Raw genomic sequence first — 27024 nt, forward strand, 5'->3', positions numbered from 1 at the left:
TTCACATTAGCACGATTAAATGTTCTGGGATTCCCATTCTTCTCAGAGTCAGCCACAGTTTGGTATAATATCTAACCAAAAATAAGCTTCTTATTGTTAATTACTGTCCAGTTGGTGCTGACTGATGGTCAGATTATGTATAATGAAAGGGAACATTGTTAGTCTCACTCTATGTATATGGTGGTTGGTTTGTATGAGTCAATTACTGTCACTATTGTATCAGTCCATCCGTTTGAGGATTTCATTCATTTTTTTAATACTAGTTTATTTACAAAATTCTAATACACTATTTTTCAGACCGTATTCTTCTAATTTCCCTCTGTAAGGTAGCCAAGGTAGGACAGAAATTAAAGTAGGCCAAGAAACACAGGGTTTTTTTGGAGAAACTGCTGGGCTGGCTCTCAAGCAGAAGACCAGCCCTGCTAAAAGTTAGAGAGCGATTGCATATTCTTTTACAAAGAACTTGGGGAAAGAGATGCTCACAGATGCTTCCTTCAAGATAGGGAAGTGGGCTGGAGTCTCAGATAACTATTCCTAGAGAAGGGGAAGTATGGTAGTTTCACATCCTTGACAGAGAGAAAAACCACAACTGCTGTTTCCCGTGATTGGATTCTCTCAGGAGCCATTCTGGGAGAGAATACCTCAACCCCCCACCCATTAAATTGTACAACCCCATGATTAATCCCTTCCTCCCACTGCACATCCTCACCCCTCTGCTTCCACCCTGACCCCCTTGGAGCCTCGTACTCATTCTACAATAATGGTTTTATACAATATTTGTCCTTGTAGGACTGAGTTATTTCACTCAACATAATGCTCTCCAGTTTCTCCCGAGTTAGGTAATAATTTACAAAATCATTGCTCCTGTGTGCTGCATGGTATTCCACTGTATGAATGTACCATAATTTCTCAATCCATTCGATTATGGTTAGATAACTGGAAAGTATTCATGTTCTTGTGTGGTGAATAATGCCACCATGAACATTGGTGTACAAGACTCTTTGTGCCTAAATTCTCATTTTTTTTGATAGCCAATTATGATGTCCTTGACTAGAAATTGGCATTGTTTTCTTTTAATGACAGGTCATTCTCACTTCTGAGAGTACTTGGGTTGCATTTTTTCTAAAACTGAGATATTCATTCTTTTGTCAGTTCACGGCATATTGAATATTCTAGACTTTGTAAACATCATAGTTTTAACATACTAATTCTTCTGTATTGTCTTTTCACTATCTTACTTCCTCTTGTATATGAGAAGAGTGAGAGCACCTTGGTTTGAATCAGATGCACCATTGTCATCAAAGTAACACCTCCTTTTTCCCGTCAATTTTTTTTAAAACTTATTATTTATTTCCCTTCAATTTTTAAAGCAGATTTCTACAAGCCTATAAGATTGCAAACTTTGCAATTGCTTTATTGCTATAATTATTTTCTTGGTTTTTATTGACTTTTTTTTTAAAGAACATGATGACTGTTTAACTTCTTTCTTTGCATGTGTATGCATTTGTACAACAAAGGAGAATTCTCCACTAAAGTAAGAAGTTGAACTAATATGATTATTATAGTCACATATAAAAGTAATATAAAATACGTAAGTTAAATTATACTGTGATTGTGTGGTTCTTTTAAAAGTTTCAACAAAAATACAATCAGTAAATAGCAAATTAGTCTAGTACATTGATAATTTTTTTGTTTTCTAATCCTTTAATCCATTTTAATGAGGAAATATTGCAGATATGTGTTAAAATTCCATGACCATTTGTAAATTTAAATACAAGTCTAGAAATTAATTGCTTTTCTCTAGTCAAAAAACAACTCCTTTCATAATGAAAAATCCTTTAGCATTATATCATGTTTATAAAGATATTGTTTCTCCCACAAAACTCATCCAGTTGCAAGCACAATTTTGGCCCATTGATGAGGGAAAAAAAAATAGAGTAAAACATATCTATCTGTGCTTCATTGATTATGCAAAGGCATTTGGCTGTGTGGATCATAACAAACTGTGGCTGACTCTGAGAAGAATGCGAATACCAGAACACTTGATCGTGCTAATGCAAAACCTCTACTTGGGCCAAGAGGGAGTTGTCAGAACAGAGCAAGGAAACACTGCATTGTTCAAAATTGGGAAGGGCATATGCTAGGGATGTGTCCTGTCTCCACACCTTTTCAATCTGTATGCAGAACAGATCATCTGGGAGGGTGAGCTCTATGAGGAGAAATGTGGCATTAGGATGGAGGCAGACTCATCAACAATCTGCGTTATGCAAATGACACAACACTGCTTGCTGCAACTGAGGAGGACCTGAAGTGCTTGCTGCAGAGGGTCAAGGACTGCAGCCTCTAATATGGATGAGGCTCAATGTCAAGAAGACAAAGATTCTCACCACTGGACCAACTGGCAGCATCAGGATGGATGGCGAAGAGATTGAGATTGTTCACAGCTTTAGTCTGTTTGACTCCACAATCAACACTCTTGGCACCAGGAGCCAGGAAATTAAAAGACATATTGTGATGGGAATGTATGCTGTTAGGGACCTCTCTAAAGTACTCAAGAGCAATGCCACCCTGGATGGGGCAAACCTGAACGATTATGGCTGTCTCCTCCCTCCTCCTCTTCTCCTTTTGGGCTTGAAGCCGCTGTTGCCTTCAACCCAAGGCCAAAGATGAAAATAGTAATGATTTATAGTTTTAGAAACGCAGTGATGAATAAAAAATCAATTCAACAGCAGTTAATTGGCTTTGGATTTGGGTTTTTAGGAGCTTATAGATGAGACTCAGTCATTAAAAACAAAAGACATACAGGCCAAGTGGCAAATGGCAATGATAAGAAGAATGGTTAAAAATTTGTAAGGGAGAACAATCATCTTGGACTGGATAATCTACAAAGATTGGGACTATAATCTGAGTGAGAGTTGGAGAATGCTTAAGGCCTGGATAAATGAAGAATGGCAAAGATATTGGGCACTTTAATGAGTCTGGGGAACAGTCATGAGCCATCCCCTAACTTACTGTGGCTCTGGTGTTGGAAAAGTTACTGCATGATTTTGGAAGACCATGAACAATAGAATGGAAAGTTAGAATTTATCCTAGAGGCATGTCAGTGTTGAACTCCTTAAAATGAAATTATATGAACTAGTTTACACATATTAATGAAATAGAATCAGTTCTACCACTCAATTCCATAATTTCTCTATACACATTGGTAAATGTTAATAGCTATTTTATTTGTCTCAATCAAAATTTAGAATCACAACCAAGTGCATTGACCGGCTTTATATCATGTCTGCACACACACACACACACACACACACACACACACACTCCGGCATGTGCAATTACATACAATCTAGAGTTGCGTGATGAATGGGTAGGATTCCATGCAACTAAAGATCCATGTGGTTAGAAGCTAAAAGTCGGCCATTAAGGTTTAATCAAGTTAAAAATGTTTAACATGTTGAATCTAAAAGAGTTAAAGTAATTCAATATTTTTCACTAATTTGACTAGTCAATATTTAATTAATTCAGTCAAAATATTAAATATTGGTCAATGTCAACACAATTAACAAAGTATCTCCAAAACCGTTTACTTTTCTCTGGAAGTTTATTTATTTTAATGTATTGAGATAATAATATTTTGTATCTTTCCCTTCACTTTGATAAGTAACAACATTAAAAATAAACACACAAGAGCTGGCTTCCTTCAAATTATTAGTGTGAATTTGAAAATGTTCTTAATTTTAATCATGAAAATAAGTTTAATTTGGCTCCCTTGGATCTAAACTAATGTCTCTTTGTTCTTTATCACTATTTAGAAGCATTCCCCCTACCTTCTTTGTTTTTCGCTTTCTTGTATGAGAAGATGCTAGAGCAAGGGTGTGTGTGCATATATATGTAGGTTTTTCTTTCCATAGGTAATGAAACTGACTTGATTGGGAAACCTCTCTTGATGAAAGCATGCAAAGTACACTAATCCCATAAATGTCAAAAAGAAGTTCTAGAATATTCTTTCATGGAATTATCTAGAATGTTGAACTACAGCCCATGAGCTAAATCTAGACCAGTAACTTTGTATTTAAGAGTCTGTGTGGAAAATGAATTTACTTTGTAAACTCTCACTGAAGTCACAATAAACAATAATTAAAAAAATATAGAAGGAATCTGTGCCAAACACAACCACACTCACCATTTACATACTGTCTACAGCTGTCTTCACTTTTAGGAGCCCAAATAACTCAGAGGATTAAATGTTGGGCTACAGACTAAAAGATCAGTGGTTTAAATCCATTAACTGTTCTGCAGGAGAAAGATTAAGTAGCCTACTTCCATAAACATTTTGTTGTTGTTGTTGTTGTTGTTGTTGTTGTTGTTGTTGTTATGTGCCGTCGAGTCGTTTCCGACTCATTGCCACCATATGCACAACAGCCCTAAACCCTGCTCTATCCTGCGCCAACCGCACTGCCTCTGACACACCCATCCCGATTACCCCAGTCACTGAATCGATCCATCTCATAGAGGGTCTTCCCCCCTGCGCCGTCCCTCCACCGTCCCAAGCATGATGTCCCTCTCCAAGGACCCGTCCCTCCTGGCAACATGTCCAAAGTATGTCAGACGAAGCCCCAGAATCCTTGCCTCCAAGGAGTAGCTTGGTTTAATTCTCTCCAAGGTGCAGCTTTGCACTGTCATATAGGTAAGTTCCTCATAAGTAGGAATCAACACAGTGGCAGTGGGTTTGGATTTGATTTTTGTGTGCTTGCTTTGTTGTTGTTTTTTGTTTGTTTGTCTGTTTCTTTTTTCACCACTATGATGGATTAGTAGGAGCCCTAGTGTTAGCATCCATGTCCTTAATCACTCTATGGCTAAGGCTCCTTGCACTCTACCATATTTGGTGGGTTTACCCCAATCAGTGGCTTCAGCAGATAACAACACAGGAAACACAGTGGGACAGTTGAGCTTTGTTACAGGGTTACTATGAGTCAAAATCAGTTTGAAGGCACCTAACAATAATAACATACTAGACTTGAGTAATTGCAACAGAGACTTTGTGGCTCTTAAGACCTAAAATATTCATTATCTGCTCTTTCACAGAAAAGACATACTAAATGTTTGATAATATTATAGCATTACTATTTGTTACAAAGGAAGCTCTAGTGCCTTAGTGGTGAGGAATTGTGCTGTCAACGACTGGTATATTGTTCAAATCAGTAAGCTACTCTATTGGAGAAAGATGGATAATCTCTTTCTGTGTGATTTACTGTCTCTGAAAATCTCCTGGAGGATCATCTATGAGCTGGTTCTGACTTGAGAATACACAATGGCTATGTGTTACACATGGACTGCTAAGAAAATGGACAGGTTCATCCTAGAAAAGGTGAAACCAGGCTGCTCCTTGGAGGCAAGGATTCTGAAGCTTTGTCTGACATACTTTGGACATGTTACAAAGAAGGGCCAGTCCTTGGGGAGGGATGTCATGCTTGGGAGGGTAGAGGGACAGTGCAGGAGAGGAAGTCCCTCTATGAGGTGGATTGATTCAGTGATTGGGGTAATCAGGGTAGGTGTGTTGGAGACAGTGACATTGGCACAGGACAGAGCAGGGTTTAAGGCTATTGAACATACCGTCGCTATGAATCTCAGGTGACTCTACAGCATATAACAACAACAACAACAACAACAGCATGTGTTATAAAACATTATCACTTTAAATATGTGTATTCTCTTTTAGGCAGGTTTTTCTAGAATAACAAAACTAGTGAAATTGATATCTTTATATCTGTATCTGGAGCTCTGTTTGCCTAGTAGATACGAGTCGTGCTGTCATCCCAAAGCAGGCTGCCAAACCCACCAGCCACTCTGTGGAAGAACAGGCATTCTCTTTCCATGCAGTTTTCAGCCTCTGAAAAAAAGATGGTTAATTGGCTGTGAGTTAATTCTGACTTAAGAGCACATAACAACAACAATGGTATATCTATATCCATTTATGATTTTATTTCAAAGAAATAGCTCATCCAATTGCAAAGGCTGCCAAGTCACAAATCTGTGGGTCAGATGTCTCAGACTGAATATTTATTCAATTCACATGAGCACAGGGGTTGATGAAGCCAAAATCAGGAAGTCAGGCAGAAGGCTGCCAGCTTAGAAGGTTACAGAACCTGGTTAGTTCCAAAGTTTACAGGTAAAGCTGTAGAGTCCCATCCTGAAAACCGGAGATAAGATGATCAGTCTGATGAAGAAAGTCTGATTGAGAAAACATGAACATTACCAGAACATCCATATATGTTGAATCAGGCCACACCTCTAAGGTAACTGCCTTTACTTCAGAACACAAATCGATGGACACTCTTGGCCTAGCCAAGTTGACACAATATTAAACATCACAGTCCACCTCTTCTCAAGTTGGTGCATGTGCACATATTAAGCCATACTTACTCTCTAAAGAAAGACAATTTAAAAAGGACTTCTTGTCCATTGTTCAAGTTGAATAAGGAAAACTGAAGAACTGATGGATTTGAATTTTGGTGTTGACAAAGAGTATTGAATACTCCATGAAGTATCAAAGAAAACCCCAATCAAATATGCCTTGGAGGAGTGTTACCAGGGCCCTCCTTAGTGACAAGGATGATGGAGCTTAGTCTCATATACTTTGAGCATATTGTTAGGAGTCACAAGTCTTTAGAAAACAACATCATGCTGTGAAAAGTAGTTAGTGAGAAAAATTAAAATCTTCAATGAGATAGATTGTTACAGTGGCTGTAATTACATGTTTGAGCAGGGTGGCTGCTGGAGGATGGAACAAAATTCTGATCTATTATTCAAAGGATTGTCTGAATCAGAGTTGACTATACAGGACTTAACAACAACAACAACAACAACCACAACAACAACAACAAGTGCTATTTTAATTTAATGAGACACAAGTAATGAGTTGCCATTGTTGATGCTGTTGTTAAGTACCATTAAGTTGGAACTGACTCATAGCTGACCCTCCAGTGAATCTTCAGAGGCTGTAAACCACTTTGGAGAAAGTTACCCATCTTTTTCCAGTAAAGTAGCGGATGGCTTCGAACTGTGTATCCATGAGGTGGCAGCACAATTCCTTACCAGGAAGCAAAAATCACAGTATTTCTAATTTCAAGTCTTATTTTGTAAGTGATAGAGTAAGAGAAGAAATCTTGATAGACTAGTATATGATGGACTCAAGTGTGTCATAAATGATGGCACAGAATACGACAGGGCTCAGACTGTTGTTCCTAAGGTCACTATGAGCCATATGTGACAGCTCTTAAGAACAACAACAGTATATAGTGAATTAGACTGCTAGGCAAAAAATCCAACAGGTGCTCTGTAAGAAAGAGATGAATAGTCTTCTCCTATAAATATTTATGGCCTCAGAAGTGTCAGTATGAGACAGTATCAACTTGGCACAGTAGTGAAAATTGAATCAGAATGAAAGAAAACAATGATGAAGTGCATTTTGTGTTTGGCTTCCAATCAGAAGGTCAGTGGTTTGAATCCAACAGCCACTTCATGGGAGAAAAATAAGACAGGCTCCTTTCTTCTAAAAAATTTATAGCCTTGAAAACTTGATGAAGGTTCATCATAAGTCAAAAGCAATTTAATGACAGTAGATTTCAAGATTTTGGGGGGGTACCAATACGCATACACACACATGATAATAATACAAGGGGGAAAATAATAATAGTCTTCATTTCTCCAACTAGTCGTATTTGCATTTAAAACTGTTTCTTCTTTCATCCATCCATATTTCTTTTGTCCTTAGGCAGTACCTCTCTGTTTGTGGTTCTTTATTTGATGGAGTGAAGCAAGTAAACCTCGTTCCTGAAGGGTTAGAGTCATTGGCAATCATGTGAGAATTGCCTAGCTGTGGTTTTCAATTGTCTTTTATCAGAGGGCATGATAGGTCCTTAGTTATCTCCAGACATGCTCTTCTTTACTTCCATGATATAATACCAGTCCCATTTCCTCTTTGTAATAAGGATCAATCACATCACCCATTATCGTAAGTATCTTCTTTTTAAAAAAATTATTAGTTTACTGGTTTATTTAAAAAATTGAAATACATTGTTTTTCAGACTGGATTTTCCCCATTTTCCTCATTCCCTCCCTCCATCAAATTGTGCGACCCCATGATTAATTCTCACCCCATCCCTGCACATCCTCACCCTTCTGATTCCACCCTACCCTCTCACCCCCCACCTTGGATCCTCATACTCATTCTACTATAATGATTTTATACAGTATTTGTCCTTATGGGACTTACTTAGTTCACTCAGCATAATACTCTCCAGTCCTTCCCAAGTTAGGTAACAACTGACAAAATTATTTGTTCCTGCATGCTGAGTAGTATTCCCCTATGTGAATGTATCATAATTTCCCAATCCATTCGACTGTGGTTGGACATTTGAGCTATTTCCATGTTATTGCAATGGTGAATAACACTGCTATGAACATTGGTGTATAAGTCTTCGTTTGTGCCTCAGTTCTCATTTTTCTTGAGGTATATTCCAATCTTCTTTTTCTCTTGAGCCAGAAGGATGAGGAGCCCAAAACTGTCATTTGTTATTCTTATCTACAGTTCAATGAAATACATCTTGTATCTCTAGGCAGGTGTGTTCTTCCCTTTATAACTAAGATCTCAAGATCTATAGAGCAGTTCATGGAAACAGAAAGAAAAGTTTTATAAGTAGATCCCAAGAACTAGTAATGAATAATGCCATTCCCTTTTCCACCCTTTCATTTCTGGTCTTACGAATCTTACCGTGGGAGAAATAGTTGGTTAAGGATATGTACAATTTTCTGAAGAATATTATTCCAACCTTGCAAAGTATTGTCACTTAGATGACACCACAATTACCTCTTTAGGAGATCATTCCATCAGTCTATCAAGTCAGTTGCTTTAAAGTAAAAGGAAATATTTTAAGAATTTAATTATGATTATGGGCCCATTCCTATACTTAATGTAATGTAAAGTGAAGCCCCTGATCCAATGCAACATGTGTCATACCATTATAATAGATAAGGTAATATGGAAGACACAATTAATGATAATTAGTGACATGAATGCAAAAGTTGGAAACAACGAAGAAGGAAAGTAGATGGAAAATGTAGGGTCGGTGATAGAAATTAGGATGGAAATAGAATGATTAAAATTTGTACTATCAATGATTATATTACAAATACCTTTTAAAAAACCACAATGACAACTTTACACATGAACGTTTACCTGATGGACTGCATAGAAATCAGTTTGACTATGTCTGTGGAAGGAATCATTGGATAAGCTCAATATCAAAAGTCAAAACGAAGCCCAGGGCAGATTGTGGGTCAGACAATCAATTATTCATGTGTAAGTTCAAATTGAAGCCAAAGAAGATTAAAACAAGTCAATAAGAACCAAAATATAATATTCAATCTAGTCCATCTGAATTTCAAAATCTTTTTAATAAGTTTGAAATATTGAATACCAATAATTTGAAGACTAGATGAGTTGTGAGATGATATCAAGGATATCATCATCAATGAAGAGAGCAAACGGTCATTACAAAGACAGAAGAGAGAGGAACACATATAGTTATACTATTAGAGTTAGAGCCCAGATTGGATATAAATCAAAATGATGAAAAATAATTGGAATATCGAATGAAATGTTCTAAGCTTGTATATTGGAAATAGTGGAAAATGAAATGGAACACATGAACATCGACATTTCAGGCATTAGTGAGATGAGATAGACTAGCTTTAGACATTTTGAATGAGATAATCATATATGGTGTGGAATCACCTGAAAAAACGGGCTTGAATTCATGATTACAGGCTTTCCAGTGCAACAGGTCTCCTGATTTCCTCTCCACCCGTATCAATTTTATTCATTGTGGATCCAAGTAAGGGAAGTAGTTGACAATTTCAGTCTTATCTCCTCCATCTGTCATGATGTTGCCTACTGGTACAGTGGCAAGGATATAAATCTTGAGAACAGGCTGCTTCATGTTTTTTTTTTCTGCAAAGTGGTAATTAGAGTTTAACTACTGACCTTTAGATTAACAACAAAATACATACTCACTGCATATCAAGGGCTCCTTGTGAATAGGTATAAGAGAGTGAAAGCAGAGTTCTAGCATTAAAGAGTATTTCTTCCTCTGGAAATGCACTATAAAAAATCTATTTTGGCCTTTGAGAATTTCTGCAATGAAGAAACTCATTTAACTTTATTTTACTAAAAAGTGACAATACAGTAAGGCTTCAGGTCTTTTGTTCATAGAGTCACTATGAGTTGTGCTTGACTCGATGGCAATCAACAACAATATTTTAGTCTAGACAATCTACCCCCACTACCTGCCAGAAAAATCAAACTAAACCAAAACAAGACAAAATTCCCCAAAGAACAGTGTTTCATAGAACACAAATTTTGAAAACATTTCAGTAGACTGATTCCTCAAAGAGAGTTGACATTGGAATCCACTTTTTCCATTGTGTGTTAATGTGTGCCTTTTCTGGTACATCCTCCAACATGCTGTTTCTTCTTATACATATTTGGATTTTTTTTAAAAATGAAGTTTGCTTTTTCTAATATATATCAGGAATACATTTTAGAATATTGAGTAATGAAGGGATAAAATAGCACGAAAGTACACCACCTGCTGGCAATACCTGTTTGACTTTGAGTATAATATTTTTCTGAATTTCTACTTAAAAATTGTCATTTTATATAAAAATGAAATCTTAGCTTGCATACTGCTGACTAACCTGATATCATTCAAAGTCAGTAAAGGTAGCTCTAAGTCTCCTTGATTAAAATGAGCTTGGAAGCAGGAGTGGCTTCCACTTCCAAAATAGCTTGCTTCCAGAAACTCTATGAACCTGGAGAAAGGATGAAATTTATACAAATGTCCAGATCTTTCTTTCATAGGGTCATTATGAGTTGTCTATGACTCGACGGCATTTAACAACCACCACCACCACCACCACCACCACAACCCTTCATTAGATATTGGGCTTTTTATACCTTTATTTGGAGGGAATACTATTGTACAGAATAGCGTATTCCAAGTCCAAATGCTTTTAGGCAATGCCATTAGACACGGACTTTTACTCCAAGACTACTCATGCAATCTTTCTGTGTTCACTACCTGAGGCTTCCTTGCACCCTAAAATTGCCCGTGTGTACTCCCATCACCTGTCTTCAAACCTTAGACCTCACAGACCCTCTTCAAATTGGCCCATGGCCATCTAATAGATGTACCCATTGATAATTGTTATTTAACTCAGTGAATTCATTTGGAAAAGTCATCATAAAGTCTTATTTTCTAATTCTACCAGTCAGTCTTGACATTGTTTCTTAATAAAGCAATAGGCAAGGAGATAGATCTTTCCCAGAATCAACAATTCAATAAAGTAAATTCTGAAGTTTGCCCTCTGGAAGAGTGGCCAAGTTCGCTTTCACGTAAATGAGTCCAGTGCCTGCCATGGAACTACCAGGAAGGAGGGGCATCCTTTCCCGGCTTCCAGTCTAGTCACTGCTATTGAGTTTGTTTCAAGATGTGGTTGCCATTAAACACAAATTTGTCCAGACGAAGGTGAAAGCACTCAGTGAAATTCTCCACTCAGTGTAGAGAACAAAGGACAAACCTAGGATATTAAATCTTAATTCTAGGCAAATAACAAAATCTTAAGAAAATAATGTTGAAGCTCTGTATGAGGCTTAAATACACAGACTGAAACAGGTTTTGCTCTTGTATATTCCAATGAGCATCCAAAGTCATTGGTTTTATAGCTGACTCCTCACATTTAATAATTTGAGAAAACATTCACTGCACTCATTAAAAGCCAAAGACTCTTAGTACCAACCAGGATTATCAAAAGTTCCAAATTCTCCTAATATTTGAATTCTATATGCAGTTTGATAGAGAATGACATAGTAGTTAAGCAGTCAAATGATAATTTTAAGTTGTTGTTGATTGTCTTTGAGTCGAGCATGACTCATAGTGACCCTATGAACAAAAGGCCTGAAGCCCCTTTACAACTATCGACACTTATCAAAGTACAGTGATTAAAATTTGCCAGCCATTTACTTTGTTTCTTTGTTTCTGCCTTGGAAATCCTATGGAAATATTCTGCTCTATCTGAAATATCTCAGGAAGTAACATAAACAGGAGCTACTGGTGATGAAGGAAGAATAAAAAGGCTGTAATGAAAGCACTGGTAAAAAAAAATAAGGCCCCAGGAATTTATGAAATACCTATTGACATGTTGCAAATAATAGATCAGATCAGCACTGGCCATGCTTACCAGTCTACACCAGGAAATCTGACCAAGTGACCAGAAAAGATTCATATTTGTTCCCATTCCCAAGAAGAGTGAACCAAAAGAATGTGGAAATTATAGAACAATATAATTAATATCACATACAAGCAAAGTACTATTGTTGTTGTTGTTGTTATGTGCTATGGAGCCGCTTGCAACTCATAGTGACTCTATGTACATGAGCCCTAAAACCTGCTCTATCTTGTGCCAACCTCACTATCTCTGACATTCCTACTCCTATTACCCCAATCTCTGAATCGATCTATCTCATCGAGGGTCTTCCTCTCCTGTGTTGCCCCTCCAATCTCTCAAACGTGATATTCCTCTCCAAGGACTGGTCCCTCCTTGCAATAGACCCAAAGTATGTCAGACGAAGCTTCAGAATCCTTGCCTCTAAGTAGCAGCCTGGTTTCACCCCCTTCAGGATAAACTTGCTTGTTCTCCTAGCAGTCCATAGTATATTCAACACTCTTGTCCAGCACCACAGCTCAAAAGCATCAATTCTATTTCTATCATCCTTAGTCACCGTCCAACTTTCCAATGCATAGCATACAATTGCGAAGATGTTGGCCTGGATCAGGAGCACCTTAGCCTCCAGCCTGACATCATTGCTCTTCAGTACTCTGTAAAGGTCCCTGACAGCTGACTTTCCTAATGCATTTTGTCTCTTAATTTCCTGGCTGCTGGTATCAAGTTGACTGTGGAGCCAAGCAAACTAAAACTCTCTCAATCTTTTCACCATCCATAATGATGCTGCCAATTGACCCAGTGGTGAGAATCTTTGTTTTCTTGAAGTTGAGATTCAATTCATATTAAAGGCTGTAATCCTTCACCTTTTGCAGCAAGTGCTTCAGGTCTTCCTCAGTTTCAGCAAGCAGGGTTGTGTCATCTGCATAACGCAGGTTGTTGATGACTCTTCTATCAATCTTGATGCCACATTCCTCTTTGTATAGACCAGTATCTCGGATGATCTGTTCCACATACAGACTGAAAAGGTATAGAGACAGACTACATTCCTGATAGACACCCTTCCCGAATTTGAACCATGCAGTGTCTCCTTGATCTGTTCTGAGGACTGCCTTTTGCTTCAAGTATAAGTTTCATATAAGCACAATCAAATGTTCTGGGATTCCAGTTCTTCTTAGAGTGAGCCACAGCTTGTTGTGATCCACAGTCAAAAGTCTTTGCATGGTCAATGAATTATAGATAGACATTCCTTTGGTACTCTCTGCTTTCTTCCAAGATACATCTAACATTAGCTATAAATATCCTTAGTACCACGGCCTCTTCTTAACCCCACCTGAACATCTGGCAGTTCTCTGTTGAGGTGTTGCTACAGATATTTTTGGATAATTTGTAGCAGAATCTTGCTTGCATGTGATATTAATGATAACTACTCATATGCAAGTTCAAGCTCAAGTTGAAGAAAATAAAATCAAATTCACAGGAACCAAAATTTGAACTTAAGTCTATCCCACTTGAATTTCAAAACCATCTCAGGAACAGGTTTGAGGCCTTGAACACCAATGAGTGTAGACCAAATGAGCTGTGGGAGGATATTAAGAATATCACCATTAAGAATGCAAAAGATCATTACAAAGGCTGAAGAGGAAGAAAATACCAAGAAGGATGTCAGATTAGACTCTGAATATTGCATTAAAGTGCCAAAAGCCAAAGATAAAGGAAGAAATTAAAGAGCTGAACAAAAATTTCAAAGGGCAGCTTGGGATGACAAAGCAAGATACTCTAATGAAATGTGCAAAGAGCTGGAGTCAGAATATCAAAAGAGCCGAACTCGCTCAGCATTTATTAAGCTGAAGGAATTGGAAAAACAAATTCAAGCCATGAGTGGCAATACTTAATGATGCTTTGGGCAGAGTGTTAAATGATCTAAGAAACATTAAAAGAAGATGGAAGGGGTATACACAGTCACTATACCAGAAGGAATTAGCTGACACAGAAAAATTTCATGAAATAACGTAGGAGCAAGAGCCTATGGTGATGAAGAAGGAAGTTCAAGTTGCTCTTATAGAATTGGCAAAAAACAAGGCTCCAGGAGTTATGGCATACCAATTGACATATTTCAACAAACAGATGCTGCCCTGAATGTGCTAAGTTGTGCCAAAATAATCTGGAGGACAGCCAGCTGGTCAACTAACTGGAAGAGATCTATATTTGTTCCCATTCCAAAGAAAGGTGACCCGACAGAGTGTGGAAATTATCGAACAATATCAAGCAACATACTACTGAAGATTATTTTTTAAAAAAACAAATGGTTAGAACAGTTTATTGATGGAAAACTTTCCAAAGTGGAAGCTGAGTTTAGAAGAGGCCATAGTATCAGGGTTTTTATTGCTGATGTCTGATGGGCATTGACTAAAAGCAGAAAGTATCAGAAGAATCTATTTATGTTTTATTGACTATGCAAAGACATTTGACTGTATGGATCATTACAAGCTATGGCTAACCTTGAGAGAATGAGAATTCTAGAATACCTTATTAAGCTTGTATGATATCTGTACCTAGACCAAGGAGCTGCTGTTGTCTGAACAAAGAACACTGCATTGTTTTGGATGGGCAAAAGTGTATATTCTCTCTCCATTTATATATTCAATGTATATGCTGAGCAAATCATTCAAGAAGTTGCACTTGAAGAACAGTGTGACATCAGGATTGTAGAAAGTCTCATCAACAACCTGCATTATGCAGATAACAAAATCTTACTTGTTAAAAGAGAGGAGGACCTAAATGCTTGCTGCAGAGAATCAAGAACCACAGCCTTCAATATGGATTACATCTCAACATTAAGAAAAATCCTTAGTACTGAACCAATAGAAAACATTATGGTAGATGGAGAAAATATTGAGATGTCAATGATTCCACTTTACGTAGAACCATAGTCACCATTGTTGCCACCAATCATCAGGAGATCAGGAAAGATATAGTATTGAGGAATGTCTTCTCTCAGGGATCTCTCCAAAATCCTGAAGAGCAATGATGTTAATTTAAAGACTATGGTGCACCAGATTCAAGTCACATAATTTCTTTGGAATTTCTATTCCTCTCAGTGTCAGCCACAACTTGTTATGATCCACAGAGTCAAGTGGCTTTGCATAGTCAATAAAACACAAATAGGCATTCTTTTGGTATTCCTTACTTTCAGCCAGGATCCATATGATGTCAGCATGATATCCCTGGTGTCATGGCCTCTTCTAAATCCTGCTTGAACTTCTGTCAGCTTCCTATTTATGTGCTATTTCAGCCATTTTTAAGTGATCTTCAGGTTTTTTTCTTACTTGAGATATTAATGATATCACATGTTCGATAATTTCCACATTCAGTTGGATCACCTTTCTTGGTACATAATGGGAACAAATACAGACCTCTTTCAGTCTGTTGATCAGACAGGTTTTGGCTTCTTGACACTTCTATGCAATCTTTAGAGTAATTTCTGACATCCATTTCAATGTTTGTTTTTTTTCTCCCCTGTTTTTGTAATGACCTATTACTTTCTTCATGGATGATATCTTTTATATCATCCCACAACTCATCTGGTCTTCAATCATTAGTGTTCAATACCTCAAAACTATTCTTTCTTTAAAAAAATTTATTACTATTAATCTTAATGAAAATTTACAGACTTTGGATTTCTATTCATTCATTGTTGCACTTTTCTCCCTGCTCCCCCCTCCCCCCCAGCACACTCTTCTCTTTGAAAAGTAAAAGAAAAATTATTTAATTGCTTTACAAACCCTCCCCCCAAAGGTCCACTGCACTATGCAGCCTTCATTCTGGACTCCTGTCATGACAAAAATACCTAATCACATATCCCTTTTAAACAGTTCTCTCCCTCATGGTATACATGAGGTTTCAATATGGTATACATTATTTATCCCATCTTTCCCAGTCTTCCCCCAACCTTGATATGAGTCCTGTTTTACAACAGTGGCACTAATGCAGTATTTGTCCTTTTGTGACTGAGATATTTCACTCAACATGATGTCCTCTAGGGTCACCCATTTTTAATAATATTGCATGAGTTCTTTGTTTTTCAATGCAGCATAGTATTCCATTGCATGAATATACCACAGCCATTCATTTGTTGATGGGACTTAGGTTGTTTCCAACTCCTTGCTATTGTGAACAAAGCTGCGATAAACATGGGTGTGCATAGTCATATTTTTTTAACATTTTTGCAAGACTTTTTATTTTACTTTGTATAGGATATATCCAAGTATAAACAGATCAATTAGTCTCAATACTTTTCCATGTATATAAAAAATAAGACAATTTCAACCGCTTATTCTTAAATTGATTACTAAAAGTCACCGTATTAATGGGATGAAATACATTAATTATTTTTTATGGTGAACCATCTTTGCATTTCTATTATTAATCCCATTTGACTATGATGAATTATTTTTTAACATACTGTTGATTTGCAATACTGAAGGATCCTACAGTAAAATATTTAATAAAATCAAATGAAGATGGAAGGCATACGCAGAGTCACATTGGTCAACAAAGAACCATTTAAGGTAGTGGCATATGATAAAAAATAATCTAAGGTAATGAAAGAGAACTTTCAAGCTCCAAAGAAAGTGCTGACAAAAATTTAGGTCTCAGGAATTGATAGAATACCAATCAAGATCAATGTGTTTGAACAAGCAAATCTGTCTCTGAAAGTGTTTACTCATCTAATAAAAAAAAAAAAAAAAGGAAAATAACTACTTAGCCTACTGACTGGAAAAGATCCATAAATTTTATTCTTTCTTAAAGGTGATCCAACAAAATATGGACAATTATCAAGCAATATCATTAATTTCGGTGTGAGCTCAGGAATAGTGGCAAGCTTTTGGAATCGAGTGCTTTTCCGGGCATGTGTTTGACGTGCAGGTTTGCCCTGTCCCCGGGAGCGAGGCAAGCCAGGCTTGGCTTAGGGTTTGAGGCAGGAGGCCGCCTTAAGCTCAAAGGCAGTTGGGAGAGGAGGTGGCCATGTTCTTCCTGGTTGGCTCCTCCCAGGATCTCGGGAACTTCTCCTTGCCAGAAGCAGCATGGTGGTGTGAGCGCAGAAATTGTAGCAAGCTTTTGGAGTCGAGTGCATTTTCGGGTGGGTGATTTTCATCTGCGGCCCTTGGCCAGGTTCAAATTGTTTTCCTGTCAAACATTCTTCTAGGTGGTATAGCACTGGTCTGTGCATTGCTGTACAGAGGTAACTCGTGGTTGCTGTGATGCTGAAGACTGTGACAGTGATGTGCCAATCGTGGTAATGGGTACCCATGGTGGACAGTGTTGGCTGGAGCTTCCCGACTAAAACAAGCCTGGAAGCAGGAGGGGCATCCACTTCCAAAATGACTTGCCTCCGGAAACTCTATGTATGAACAGTGCTAAGGCCATTCATTCATAGGGTCGCTATGAGTCATCTATGACTTGACGGCACCAAAGAACAACAACAACATTAATTTCACATGCAAGTAAAAATGGCTGGAACAGTACATAAGCAGAAAGTCTAGATTAATTTAGAAGAGGTTGAGGCATGAAGGATATCATTGCTGATGTCAAATGTATCTTGAGTGAAATTGAAAAATACTAGAAAATGTTGATTTGTGTTTTATTGACTACACAAAGATGTTGTATTGTTTGGATCATAGTCAATTATGACTAACATTGAGAAGAACTGTTAGGACAGTACAAAGATAGAGAACTGTCAGAAGTTGAAGCAGAATTAAGAAGAGGCCATGGCACCAGGGATATCATTGGTGATGTCAGATCAATCCTGACTGAGAGTAAAGAATAACAGAAAAATGGTATCTGTGCTTTACTGACTATGCAAAGACATTTGACCGTGTAGATATTAACAAGTTGTGGCTGACATTGAGAGGAATGGAGATCCCAGAGCACTTGATTTTGCTCATATGGAACTTACACCTGGATCAGGCAGCTGTTGTGAGAACAGACCAGGGAAACACTTCATAGTTTAAAATTGAGTAGAAAATGTGCCACGGTTGTATTCTTTCTCCATACCTATTCAAACTGTATGCTGAGAAAATTATTTGGGAAGCTTTACTTGATGAAGAGGAGTATGACATCAGGATTGGAGGTAGACTTATCAATAATCTGTATTATGCAGATGACACAACCTTGCTTGCTGAAAGTGAGGAAGACTTGAAGCACTTGTTGCAGAAGATCAAGGATTGTAGCTTTCAGATTGCATCTAAATGTCAAGAAAATAAACGTTCCTACCTCTGGACAGATAGGCAACATCATGATGGATGGAGAGGAGATTAAAACAGTCAACAGATTCATCTTGCTTGGATCCACAATTAACATCTTTAGTACCAGCAGTTAGGAAATAAGGAGACACACTGCACTGGGAAAATCTGCAATAGGGACTTCTCCAAAATATTGAGGAATAATAATGTTAGTTTGAGGACCAAACTGCATCTGTGCATCTGAGAGCTGTATAATGAATAAGGCTTATGGGAAAAGGATTGATGCCTATGAGCTGTGGTAATGGAGAAGAGCACTGAACATCTTATGGATGGCCAAAAGAACAAGCCGCCATGTCTTGAACGTGGTGCAAGCTGATTGCCCTTTGGCTACAAGAAAGATGAGGCATTGCTTTATATATTTTGGACATGTTGCTAAGAGGGGCTATTCTTTAGAAAGGGACATGATGCTGGAAAGGGTGGAGGGAGGGTCAGTGAAGGAGAGGAAGATCCTCAACCAAGTGGATTGGCAAAGTGACTGCTACAATGGGCTCTTGTGTGTCAGGAAGTGTGAGAATGGCACAGGATAGAACAGGGTTCAGGGCTTTTGTTCATGGGGTCACTGTGAATTGACAGCACCTAACAATAACAACAATCAACATCATGATAGATGGAGAAAAATTGAAGTTATCAATGATTTCAAATTTCTTGGATCCACAATTAATACCACCTGTACTATCAGTCAATAAATTAATAGGCATATGTATTACACTGGGGAAAACGGTGTCAGCAGCCTGTCCAAAGTATTAAAGAGCAATAATGTCATCTTAATAAAGTATACCTGATTCAAATCATGATCCATCTAGTCAATCACCTGCTATGCATTTGAGAACTGAGCAATGAAAAAAGACTGACAGAAGAAAGAATTGTGGTGTTGAGAAGAGTGCTGAGTTTCCCATAGATGCAAAGGAAAGGTATTCTGGAGAAAGTATACTAAGACTGTTCTTTAGAGGCAAGGTTGATGAAGCTTCATCTCACATACTTTGGGTGTGTTGTTAGGAGAGGTTATTCTTTGGAAAAGAATATTATGCTTGGAAAGGTAAAGGGTCAATGAAGGAGAGTAAACACTTAACAAGATGGATTGAGACAGTAGCTGCATCAATGGAATCAAGTATATTGGAAATTATTAGAATGGCTCAAAATAGGAAAGATTTTATGTCTATTGTTCATAGGGTTGCTATGAATTGTACTCAACTCAATGACACTTAACAACAACACAATATACAGACCAGGTAGACCTGTTGCCTAGTGGTGATAAGTTGCACTGCAAGCCCAAAGACACACAGTTTGAATCCACAGCCACTCTCAGAAGGATGGATAATCTCCTCCTGAATGATTTTTAGTTTTCTGAAAACCTGAAGTGTCAACTATGACTCAGTTCTGACTTGATGGTGTATAACAACAACATGCATAGGCCACGAAATTATTTGATCAGAACAAGCCAACACTGCACAGTAAAATCAGTAAAGATGAGTGTCAAAGTTGAGTCCTTTCTCCAAACTTGTTCAATCTATCTGATGAGTAAATAATTCAAGAAACTGGACAATATGAAGAAAAATCTTTTTTACAGAAAGTGAAGAAAGCTTGAAATAGGCCCAGAAGAAGGTCAAAGGCTACAGTGTTCAATATGAATCACATATCAACATGAAGAAAACAAAAATTCTCACTAATAGTCAATAGTCAATATCATGATAGATGGGAAAAAGATTGACATTTTCAGTAATTTAATTTTGTTTGGATCCACAATTAACACCATTTTAAAAACAGTCAAGAAATAAAAAGATAACATTACATTGGGAAAGTCAAGGACCTTTCTAAGTGCTAAGGAGCATCAATTTCAACTTAAATTTGTAGCTGATCAAGCTATGGTATTATGAATTGTTTCCTATGTATCTGAGAGTGGGACAATGAATAAGGAAGACCAAAGAAGAATTGACTAATTTGAATTGTGGTACTGGAGGAGGGTATTAAATATCACATGTACTGGAAAAATGTAAAAAGAAAATAAAAACAACAGCCTGAATATGTCTTAAAGGAAATGCATCCTTAAAGGCAAAAATGGTGATATTTCTTATATACATGGGGCATGTGTTCAGGCGGGGTCAGTCCTTGAAAAGAAATATCGGATAGAAAAATATCAAAAAGAAATACTAGGAGAGGTGGAGGGTCATAGAAAGAGAGGATGGCTTTTAAAAAAATTTATTAACTCAGAGAATTTAATAATGCCTGTAAATATATATGAGATCATGAGGATGCCACACGATAAGGCAAGATTGAGATCTAGTATTCATAAAGTCACTGTGAATAATTATAGTTGATGTGATGGTTCCTAACAAACTACATCAGGGCACACTCAGGCAGAGCAAGAAATAAGATGCATGAGGTATGGTAGCATGGAAGTTGTGATGATAACCAACCCAAAGGCCACTCTTTTCTGAAGGGTAGAATTCCCAGGATTCTAACTTTCTTCTCAGGAAAAATGTGGACAATCTTCTCTCATGTAATATACAGCTTTGGAAACCCATTGGAGATTTAGCTACTGGAATCAGTCCCAACTCAATGGCTACTTCTTTGTGTACATGTGTGTGAAATGTTACCGACATCAAAGAGCAGGGCTAGGAAGGCATGAGGCATCACAGGATCTTTGTTAGAGATTGGGAGGTGAGACAAAAGCTACTGAGCACCTGAGGCCCTGGTAGAAACTTTGCTAAAGAAACTAACGTGCAATCATGTTGTGAGTATTTGCTAAGGACCTTGTGATTTTCATTCTGTGGGATCACTTTTCTTTGAATCGGTCACAAATATTGATCTCTTCCAGTTGTTCGATCAGGGAGCTGTCATCCAAGGTTGTTGTTTTGTTTTGTTTTGGTACAGATCATGAGAACAACTTCAGCATTACATCTATTTGTTAAAATATTTCAATTGGTGTTCTGTAAATACCTCGGGGCTTGTTTTTCAACAATGATTTGAGTACAGCCTGGACTTATGTAAGAACCATCTGTCATCTGTTTTCGCTCATATACTCCTTCCTGAAGTTGCATACAGACCATTTTGAAAGATAGTGACTCATTACATTCCTTCCATAGTCTTTTGATGTTTTCTGCATGGTCCAACATTTTATCCAAAAAATATTTCCTGGGCACAGGGGCGTGCGTGCGGGTGGCGAGCTGACGCATGGTGATGGCGGGGCATGTACATGATGAGGGCAGGAGTGGGACGTGGGCATAAAGGAAGAGGGTGAAGACGTAGACGCGGCTCCTTGCACCCTGGGGGCAGCCCTCAAGCTGCCTCCTGCCCAGGCCTGGCACCACTTGCCTCCACGCTACACTGACGCAGGCTGTGCAGGGCCACACGCGCACGAAGAAGACCCAGAGAGCATCCTGGATGAACACGTGCAGCGGGGTCCTGCGCACACCAGGCCGCCAGTCCCCCAACAGTGGGCACGCAACCAGGCTGCCCGCAACAGTGCAGGCACGGTGTCTGCAACAGTGCAGCTGGGCACGGCAAACACACAGCCAAGACGGGGGCCAAACTGGACACCGCCAGTCTGTTCCACCACCGGCACGCCCATCACCACGTGCACCATAGCGCTGCCAAACCAAAGGAGCAGAATGAGGCAGAGGCTGCCCTCCGTGTCCAGAGCAGCTTCCCGTTGACTCCAGAGATGCACAGCGATGCCACCAAGCCACGCAGTTTCCCAGAAAATGCAGGGGCAGCTCCCGCAGCTGCTGCTGCCACTGCTGCCGCCACCACTGCAGCCACCGCCACCCCTGCTGCTACTGCTGTTGCCGCAGCAGACAATCTGGGCTTCAGTGGGAAAGCAAACGTGTCCAAGAGGCCTGTCAAGAAGGTTAAGGTGGGCCGGGGTGCAGCCACCTCGGAGGTGCCAGGCTCACCCGAGGGCGTGGAGAAAACACAAACTATACTGCAGTGGATCATTGAAGGCAAGAAAGAGATCAGCAGACACAAGAAGGCTGGTCACAGGCTTTCTGGAGTCAAGAGGCAACAAGCCCATGAAGGCACCAGGGCTCTGTCCATTGAGCGCCCTGGGGCCGTGCACCTCTGGGTCAGTGCCCAACTTCGGAACTCTCTCCAGCCTTCCCACCTCTTCATTCAAGACCCCACCATGCCTCCCAACCCGGCACCCAACCCGCTGACCCAACTGGAGGAGGCACGCAGGCGGCTGGAGGAGGAGGAGAAGCGAGCCAGTAAAGTGCCGGCCAAGCAGAGGACAAAGCCTTGGAAGAAAGTGGGGGGTGCGACCGCCCCGCCACCCGACAGCATTGTGGTGGTTTACTACTTCTTTGGGGAGCCAATTCCCTACCGGACTCTGGTGAGGGCCACGGGGTCACCCTAGGCCAGTTCAAGGAACTGCTGACCAAGAAAGGCAGCTACAGATACTATTTCAAGAAAGTGAGCGACGAATTTGACTGTGGCGAGGTTTTCGAGGAGGTGCGAGAGGACCAGGCCATGCTGCCCATCTTGAGGAGAAGATCATCGGCAAAGTGGAGAAGGTCGACTGACCACAGGTGCTGGCCCTGGGGGCAGGAGCTCTTCCAGACACAGCAGCCCTTTCCCTCCTGTGCCTGGAGTAGAGTCGCTCTGAGGGGCCCCCAAGCCTCTGTGGAGCTGCCTAGCAGTAGGCCCACCTCGTTGCCATAAGCAATATTGAAGGCCAAACTAATAGGGCAGCCCCTCCTCCTTCACACCCCAACCCCAATGCCGGCCAGCGGCCAGCGCCGGCAGTCCCTCTGCTGCTAACGGGCCCTGCCTGACCCTGGAGGTTGCCTGGGGTAGGGGCTCGCCCCGGGGTGCCCACTCCCTACCGGGACCCCCCTCGTGGGCCGGCCACTTGTACATGTCACCGAGTGCCTTCGACACAACCTGTCCCTTGCCTGCCACTGTGTGAATCCACTACAGGGACCATTCCCCAGGGCGGCCACCCACAGCCCCCGAGCCCCATGTAAATACGTCCATTTCTCAGGCAGGGCCGGCGGGCAGCCGTCCCAGCCCTCCTCACCCTCACTTGTACAATGTTCTTTTCAAGAGTATTTGAATAATAACAAAATAAAACATTTGTAACCTTAAAAAAATTTTCCTATTGCAACTTGAGCTTTGGGGTTCCCTTTCCCCCGTCAGTTTTCTCAGTCTGAGAAATGTCCAGCAAGTTTTCCCCTTTCAGTTTTCTAACACTAGAGCTTTGTACATCTCGTGATAATACTTTGTCTACTTGAGCCACATTTTGAAATCTTTTTTCATCATTTCTTCCCTTTGCCTTAGCTTATCCGTGTTAAACCAAAATTGAGCATCTTGGGTTCGTTCCCCAAATTAACTGCTCTTTGGTCCTTAATGCTTTATGCATCAAATTAATTATAGAGATCATCTGGAGCTTCAGAAAGGATACACTCAAGGTTTCCCTTTGACTCCTGTGGACTTGTGTTCAAGTTTTTCAGCTTCAACTTAAATTTGCATATGAGCAATTGATAATCTTTTCTGCAATCAGAGTCTCTGACTGATGATATAGAACTTTTCTACCATCTCTTTCCATTGTTGTATTATATTGATTTCTGGATACTTCTTCTGGTAAGGTGCATGTATGTAGTACCCATATTGTGGAAAATGGTATTTTCATTGACTATCTCATTGATCCTGAAAAATAATGTCCTGCAATCTGTAGCATAATTTCTATCACCAAGTCTTTGTTTTCCCACTACTGATCTTCTCAGTTTCTAACTTTCTTATTTCAATCATTATCAATGCACCTCAATGTCAGTTTTGATCAATTTCAGGCTGTAGAAGTTAGTAATAATCTTTCATTTGTGTTTTGATTTTTAAAAATCACTGCCATTTGTGCTTGGATTATTATTTTGCTCAGTAGTCATGTAAATTGGTCTTCCTTGTATGTATATGAATATTATACTACAACTGAGAGAATCACACTTCAGGAAAGATCTTGAAATAGTCTTTTGGACAATGAGTATGATGCCATGCCTCCTCAATTCGTCATTCCCAACATGGTAGTTTATAATGCACACTATGTTTCCTTTTCAAAATGAGACATTTATACAGCCCTGATCTTTAGAAACATCTTTCCTACTTGACACAACTAAGTATATCGGTAAAACCTATGCATTATTGATACGATCTTTCCAAGATGTGCAGAGAGCTATGGCTAGTTCATAAATAAATGGAGAAATAACAGGTCATTTAGATTCTTTTGAAATTAGTAACTCCTTGCCAGTTGGGATATAACATCACAGTTTTAAAAAGCTTACTCTCTCAAATTTCAATTGAAGTGAGCTCTTTCCTTTACATGTAAAACATAGTGATCTTTTCAGCTCAAAAATAAAAAAAAAATCAATAAAAAAGATTTAAGGGAGCAATTAATGAGATAATGTCTGGAAGGCTCTTTGAGTCCCTGTGAAGAAATGCTTTTATATTCACAATGCATTTTTACCATAACGTTTGTTCATAAGCCATAAATACAATTGAGTTCTTTACTAAAATCAGTATCAGAAAACCAAAAAAGGAGAACCAGTGTTTTAACTTTGTGTATTGCAGAGATTTGTTCAGACCATTTGAATGGTAATGTACATGTGCTGGTAGAGTACAAAACTTTTTTAAAAGATATTCTCTGGTTAAGAAAAAGTACTACGGGCAGGCACCTTCACTGTTACCCCCCAAACTTTGTATTTTCCTAATGCTTTAAAATTGGATTGCCGTATTTATGTTGGCTTTAAGTCACTTTATAAAGGTTCTATCCAGGAGAAGAGTTCTTTATTTATACTTTAAAATATTACTTCAGTGACTTTGTGATTTATTTAACAGACACTGGATTTCTTTGGAGCCATCCATCCCCATATCTAGGACATTGTTCCCAAATTGCTGGTAGATTCAAGAAAATAAAACTAGACACGCTTTCTATTTCTAACTTTGTCATTTTTCTACATGTTCCTGAAAACAAAGATGACTAATTTTACAGCAGTTATGGCTCTAACAATATAAAATTATGGTCTTTTAATATCTTCAGAAAAATGCACAAGATGGAAATGTTGGACAAAGTATTTTATTCTGAAGTCTCATACACTAGAGCAATGCATCTCTACTTTTAATGAGCATATCAATTATCTGGAGATCCAGCTAAAAATTTATTCAGTAGGTCAAGGTGAGGCCTGAGATTCTAAATTTCTAACAAGCTCCTCTGTAATTGCAAAGCTTTTAATTCATTGACTAAATTTGAATAGCAAAGATATAAAAGGTTTTAAAATATTAAAAAGGAAGTTACTGTTATCTGAGTCGAGCTACAGATTGGAAAACATGAAGGTATACATAATATAAAAATGCTTACAGTAAAATGTAGAAAGTGTTCAAAAGCAGATTTCCCCAACGTTATAAGGCATTATGATGAGTTCAAATCCACGAGCTACTTCATGGGGAAAGGATGAATAATGTCCTCCTGTGTGATTAACTCACTCTAAAAACCTACTAGAGGATTAGCACTGAGTCAGTTTTAACTCCAAAGTACACACCACCATTTGCTAAATTATAACTTTAAGAATGTAGCTATGGTATTAATGCACACATTGGAAAGAAAAGTTGATACTGTTAACATTCAGTACAAAGAATTTAATGGTCTTCACAGCTCCCAGTTTTGAAAGCATATCATATACTTATCTTAGAGTTGCAATACATGCAAATATTTCATCAAGCACACTACCAAGTGATATGTGTTGGGATTTTTTTTGTTTGTTTGTTTGTTCTTTATGACACCCACGCACCAACAAGCAAAGCCAAAAGGGAGGAAATAGATGATTTCTACCAACTTTTGCAGTAAGAAATCAAACATGCAACTGAGAGGCATTTATAATAATGAGTTACTGGAACAAAGAACAAATCTCAATAGCCAAAAACCATGGACTTGGTGACAAAAATGAGACTGGAGATAGAATGATAGAATTTTGGACAATCAATGATTTATTCATTGCAAATGCCTTTTATAAGGAACATAAGTGGTGGCTATACACATGGATTTCACCTGGTGGTCTATACAGAAATCTGTATTACACCTGTGGAAAGATTTGAAGGAGAAATGCAGTATCAGCTGTGAAAGGCCAGATACAAACAGTGGAACAGACCATTGTCAAGTCAGAACCAACTCATAGCTGATCTTCCAATGGGTGTTCAGAGATTATAAATGACAGAGGACAAGATTGCTCATCTTTCATCTGGTAGATATGAACGTTTGGGTTTTCAGTGCAACTCCTTACTCATCTGTTGTTGTAGCTGTTAGATGCTATCAAGTCGTCTATAACAGTCAGCAACCCTATGAAGAGCAGATCTGAATCTTTATCTTGCACAATACTCACCATCTCCTCTATGCTCGAGCTCGTTATTGCAGTCACTATAACAATCCATCTTGCTGAGAGTCTTCCTCTCT

General features: G+C 38.9%; 1 pseudogene; it reads left to right on the forward strand.

Moving 5' to 3' along the window:
* Positions 1–23110, forward strand: part of LOC102861799 — a 124141-nt pseudogene extending 101031 nt beyond the window's left edge.
* The last annotated feature ends 3914 nt before the right edge of the window (positions 23111–27024 follow it).

This window comes from Elephantulus edwardii, unplaced genomic scaffold, assembly GCF_000299155.1.
Source record: "Elephantulus edwardii isolate Elephantulus edwardi_28Jun2011 unplaced genomic scaffold, EleEdw1.0 scaffold00177, whole genome shotgun sequence".
Classification (NCBI taxonomy): Eukaryota; Metazoa; Chordata; class Mammalia; order Macroscelidea; family Macroscelididae; genus Elephantulus; species Elephantulus edwardii.